The following is a 6,308-nucleotide window of genomic DNA, read 5'->3' as shown; positions in this document are numbered from 1 at the left end:
TGTTGTCTAATATGAGGATAGGTTCAGGGGCCTAAAAGAACTGTGGTTTGCCTGTGCCCACCATGTTGGCTTTCAATGCTTCTAGCCTTATGGATAATGACTATATATATATACACAGCTAGTCTAGTAAGTCTGTAGAACTGAAGTTTAAAAGTAGAAAGAAAATAGCAGCATGCTCAGCCCCCTTGCCGTGTGATGCCCTGTGCCACTATGGAACTCTGCAGACTCCCCACCTGCATGAAAGCTCTCACCAGATACAGTCCATTGACCTTGGACTTCTCAGCCTCCATAACTGTAAGAAATGAATTCCTTTGCTTTATTAAAAGAGAGAGAGAGAGAGAGAATAACAGCATCTCTAATTTAAGCGCACAGGGATGGCTCCTGCTGATTGCTGTGCGGCAGACCTGCACAGATGGGCTGATAAAGCAGAGTGGGGGCAGAAAAGAAGAGTGTTAGAATGCAGGGGCTGGAAACTAGGAATAGGTCTCATGAAAGGATCACAGCCACAAGACTGGGAGGATGGCTGGCCCCACAGCCCCGAGTACAGCAAGAAGTGACTTGCTGGCTCCAGAAACCTCAGAGTAGAACATGGGCATGGTGAGATCAGGATAGGTCAGAGAAATAGACATATACATGTCATGTGGGCACATGAGTAGTTAGGCTGCCCTTCATCCAACTATCTCCTGTGTCCAACCCCATCCTAGGTCCTTAGGAAGACACGAGGAGAAACCAAGACTCTGTTCCCAAATGACATATGTTTTAGCAAAATATCTCGGTTCATAAAAATAATTTTCATGTGTTGAACATCTACTCATAAGCTATGCCCAGGAGACCAGACACACTGATAATGGCAGGGAATACAAGAGCTCGGGGACTCTGAGGAAGCAAAGATGCTTGTAATAAATTCTCTCAAAAAGATTCAGGAAATTGGCTTCTCTTGGGAGACTTCTATCAGAACCAAAGTAGAAATTGCCTCCTATGTATTAATGATCTAAGGATGACAGTTAGAATAACGTGCAGGAATAGTCAGTGTTTTGTGCAAGAGGTTACATGGGTCAATGAAACTTCTTTGCAGTTAATTTCTTTGGGGAGAAAAGAATCAGTATTTGCTGCCTGTTGGTGATCTGTCCCAATCCTGCGTCTGTAAGGTCTCATGTTTTTAGAAATCAGTTTTTAATAGCGTTTTTTCTGATGTTACAGGTAACATTTGCTTTAGAAAATTCGGAAAAGTCAGACAAAGTTAAAGAAGCAAGGGGGAAAAATTGTCAGCCCATCAACCACAAACAGAATTAACCATTTGGCCTATTTTCTTCCAGTTATTTCCTGGGCATTTTTCCACAACTTTCTATAGTTAAAATTATAATGTACATACAGTGATATCCTGCTTTTCTCCCCCATTTAAATATGTCCTAAGCATTTCCTATGTGTATTTAACAATAAATGTAGTCATTCAGTTTAGCCCTTATTACATGCAAAGCAAGCATTCTTCAGCAAATTATTCGTGGTTTATTGTACTAATCATTGGCTATACAAGAGACAGTTTAGTGGTTGAGAGGACTCTCAAGTCAGGTTTGAATCCTGACTCTTCTACCTCCTAGCTTCATGACTTTGGACAAATTACTTAACTTCTCTGGCTCTGTTTCCTTAACTGTAAAGTGAGGATAATAGTATCTGCCCCATAAAGTTATTTTAATTAATAAATGGACTGGGTGCGGTGGTTCACACCTGTAATCCCACCACTTTTGGAGGCTGAGACAGATGGATCAACTGAGGTCAGGAGTTCAAGACCAGCCTGGCCAACATGGTGAAACCCCGTCTCTACCAAAAAATACAAAAATTAGCCAGGCGTGGTGGTGGGCACCCATAATCCCAGCTACTCAGGAGGCTGAGGCAGGGAGAATCGCTTGAACCCGGGAGGTGGAGGTTGCAGTGAGCTGAGATTGCGCCATTGCATTCCAGCCTGGGCAACAGAGCGAGACTCTGTCTCAAAATAAATAAATAAATAAATAAATAACAAATGAATTAATAACAAGAAAGGTGCTTAAAGCAATACCTGGCACAGTAAGCACAGAATAAGCAGTAGCTATTAACAATATGTGAATGCACCATAAATTATTAAGGTTTTGGTCACGCCTGTAATCCCAGCGCTTTGGGAGGCAGAGGCAGGCAGATCATGAGGTCAAGAGTTCGAGACCAGCCTGGCCAACATAGTGAAACCTTGTCTCTACTAAAAATACAGAAAAATTAGCCGGGCATGGTGGCGGGCGCCTGTATCATGACGAGCTAATTTTTTGTGTTTTTTGTAGAGATGGGGTTTCACCATGTTGCCCAGGCTGGTCTCGATTTTCTGATCTCAAGTCATTTGCCCACTTCACCCTCCCAAAATGCTGGAATTATAGGCATGGGCCATGGCACCCAGCTAATGAAGCTGAATTCTTTTTTTTTTTTTTCAGACAGAGTCTCGCTCTGTCACTAAGGCTGGAATGCAGTGGTACGATCCTGGCTCACTGCAACCTCCACCTGCGAGATTCAAGCGATTCTCTTGCCTCAACCTCTCAAGTAGCTGGGATTACAGGCACCCGCCACCACACCTAGCTAATTTTTGTATTTTAGTAGAGATGGGGTTTCACCATGTTGGCCAGGCTGGTCTTGAACTCCTGACCTCAGGTGATCTGCCCGCCTCAGCCTCCCAAAGTGCTGGATTACAGGCATGAGCCACGGCACCCAGCCAGTGATGCTGAATCGTTAACCAAAGTATTTGACTAATTACAGCAAGTGACGACCAGCGCTGAGTCCCGGTGACTTGAACATTCAATTCAAAGGATTACCCCATCACTGACTGTGTTTTATTCACATGTGTTTTCTACATCTCTCCCCCAGGAGAGCCAATATTTGATGAGAGAGGCCACATAACACACAGCACACCAGTTTAGGAGTCAACAGGCCGGCATTCCACATTAAACTCTCACAACCCAGCCTGCAGACCTCAGCCAAGGCACTTGCCCTTTCTTGTTCTCAGTTTACTACTTTATGAAACAAGGGCAGTTGGGCAAAAGTTGTTTTCAAGCCTGGCTGAACTTTGGAGCCACCTGCTGAAATTGTTTATAGTATAAATCCTCATTCTCCTCCCCAAGATTTAATGGTTCTAGGGTCAGATGCTGGGTATCTATAATTGTTAACAAATTTCCCAGGCAATGCTGATGAGCTGTAGGATTTACAGACAAGTCAACTGGGTTACCTCTAAGGCTCTTTCTAGCTTCTCACAAAGAAATTCCTCTAAAGGGAAAAAGCCACCAACCATGCCCGAACATGTTCGTGCTCCATCACCAAGGGAGCCCTCTCTGCGGTGCTACCCTTTGCCAAGGAACTGTGGGCTTTAGACAGCAGCTGCATGGCTGCAGCCTCAGCCACATTCTCAATGATTATCATCACCGGTAGTTAATTGAGCACAAATAGCTGTGCAATAACCTTTGGAAAAAGCCACATTTGTTATCATTAAGATATTTCCTGCTCTTCTAATTGTAGGTGCTTCAGGAGCCGTGGCTTAAAGTGCAGACATGACCAAGTCCAAGAACCACACCACACACAACTAGTCCCGAAAATGGCACAGAAATGGTATCAAGAAACCCCGATCACAAAGATACGAATCTCTTAAGGGGATGGACCCCAAGTTCCTGAGGAACATGCGCTTTGCGAAGAAGCACAAGAAGGGCCTGAAGAAGATGTGGGCCAACAGTGCCAAGGCCATGAGTGCACGTGCCGAGGCTATCAAGGCCTTGTAAAGCCCAAGGAAGCTAAGCCCAGGATCCCAAAGTACACCCTGAAGTGTGTGCGACTTCAGCCACAAGCTCGATGGACTTGCCTACACTGCCCACCCCAAGCTGGGGAAGCATGCTCGTGCCTGCATTGCCAAGGGGCTCAGGCTATGCTGGCCAAAGGCCAAGGTTAAGGACCAAACCAAGGTCCAGGCTGCAGCTCCAGCTTCAGTTCCAGCTCAAGCTCCCAAAGGTGCCCAGGCCCCTACAAAGGCTTCAGAGTAGGTATCTCTGTGTGCCAACGTGAGGACAGAAGGACTGGTGCAACCACCCCCTCCCCCTGCACCGCCCGCCGGCTGCCATCGGTATGGGGCTGGGGTCCTCCTGTGCTGTTTGTACAAATAAACCTGAGGCAGGGAAAAAAAAAGTTATTTCCTAAACTTTAAAGGCCTCGCTATGAAACTACATTAATTTTCTGGTCCCTCTTTGTACAGGGCTCAAGGTAAAACCTTTGGCAGCTCCCTATTAGGAATCTGAGTGCACATGGATATTGATTCTGTTTCTTGAAGGAAAAGAAAAAAGAGGAAAAAAAAAAAATCCCTGAGCATACAGCCTCAGCATCCTCCTGGCAGGAGCTGATGGAGGAGGTGGTGATTTGGATTAACCTATAACCAGCTCTGCTAAGGTCTAAGTGTTCGGACAATAACATGTGCATTTGGGAAGCACTGAAATGGTTCAGTGCAGGAAATAGCCCCTGAACAGTGCAGCCTTTTCCATTACAGTCTTACTTGGTGATATCATAAAGCACTCAACTGTCCAGTTCAATTAGCAAGCAGGCAGTCTATAATAAGAGCCTACACTTCTCTAACCAGACAGGCTCAGACAAGGCTATGACGTGAAGGCCCCAGAACTTCATCCAGGAAGCAGGGACTCCAGCTCAGGCCCACTGAGGTGGAAGATTTGTGTGTGTTCGTGACTGTCTGGGGGAACGTAAGCACAGGCACGTGTATTAACCATATATATGATTCTATTCAAAGGGTTGGATTCAATCTGCTTGGGGTCCCAACCCACCAGCTGGGCTGTAATTCTACAAACCAAGTTCCTCTGTGAGGCCTTTCTCAAACTTACAGGAAGGATTGTTATTAGGAAACACATTTTCTTCCCCAGAACAGACGCAAAGGTCTTAAATCCATTCAGAGTGGACTATTGAAGAAGTATTTTACTGCAGAATCTGGGACTTCTCTGGTGGTTGGGTTAAGGTAAAAGGGGTACAGTGTGCCTGCTTGATTCATCTACTCACTTTAATATGCATTACACATTTAGAGGACTTGCAAGGTGCATTTCTATACATTTTTCAATGGATTCTTATTTTACTGATAAATCAACTGAGTTCTAGAAAGCATAATAACTTGCCAGAGATCACCAGCTAATAAGTGGCAGCAGCTGGACTAGAGCCCAAATCTTCTGACTCTGTTGTAAAGGCTAATAACGGGCCAGAGAGTAGCCCAGAAAAATGTATAAAGAACAAAAGACTTGAGAAAAAGCAGAAATTTCAGTGCTTGCCCTTCATAATGAGGTTCCCGAGAGGAATCAGGACCTGCTCATTATTTTCTGACTTTTCATGCTGCTTGGGGATCATTAGCCTGGGTTTTCAGCCTGTCTTTTCAAAGTGCCAAGAAAAATGTGTAACGTGGTAAGTGGAGGTTAAGGAGAATGGCCAGAAGTCTGGCGGGATGTTGCTGTTGTTGCTGGGGAGAAGAAAGAAGACGCTCATTTGAGATGGCTTTGTGTGAATCTGGACTTATGATAACACATTTCCTTCCCCCCAGTGTTTCTGACGTAGAGTCGGGGTAGTTTTACTGCTTCAAAGATCTTTTTTTTTTTTTGAGACGGAGTCTCGCTCTGTCGCCCAGGCTGGAGTGCAGTGGCCGGATCTCAGCTCACTGCAAGCTCTGCCTCCCGGGTTCACGCCATTCTCCGGCCTCAGCCTCCCGAGTAGCTGGGACTACAGGCGCCCGCCACCTCGCCCGGCTAGTTTTTTGTATTTCTTAATAGAGACGGGGTTTCACCGTGTTAGCCAGGATGGTCTCGATCTCCTGACCTCGTGATCCGCCCGTCTCGGCCTCCCAAAGTGCTGGGATTACAGGCTTGAGCCACCGCGCCCGGCCTGCTTCAAAGATCTTACGAGCTAGAAGAAATTGTAATTTCCATTGGTTACTGAGGTGAAATAGAGCATGGTTGAGATTAGGATCTGGATATTCCAGAATGATCTAAGAGATAATAATGACTTCCTCAAATTACTGAAGCAGGAGCTGAAATGGTTATGATATTTAATCCTCATAAAGACCTTGGGAGGTGTGCGTCATTAATTGCATTTGGAAATGAGATTACTAAGGCTTAGCAGGTCTGAATAACTGGCCAAAGGCTTGTAATTGCCAAAGCTGGAAATTGAACTAGGATGTGTACGACTTCAGAGCCACTCTTTAACCAATAGGCTCACCCGTTCTTCGTTGGAGGCAAAGTGAGGGGAGGATGACCTGACTGTCTCCTCAC

At 45.4% G+C, this 6,308-nt stretch overlaps 1 pseudogene; it reads left to right on the top strand.

Moving 5' to 3' along the window:
- Positions 1-3,557: 3,557 nt before the first annotated feature.
- Positions 3,558-4,040, top strand: LOC116273855 (annotated as a pseudogene).
- The last annotated feature ends 2,268 nt before the right edge of the window (positions 4,041-6,308 follow it).

Source organism: Papio anubis, chromosome 2 (assembly GCF_008728515.1).
Source record: "Papio anubis isolate 15944 chromosome 2, Panubis1.0, whole genome shotgun sequence".
NCBI classification, from domain to species: domain Eukaryota; kingdom Metazoa; phylum Chordata; class Mammalia; order Primates; family Cercopithecidae; genus Papio; species Papio anubis.
This window is presented reverse-complemented; position numbering and strand designations above follow the sequence as displayed.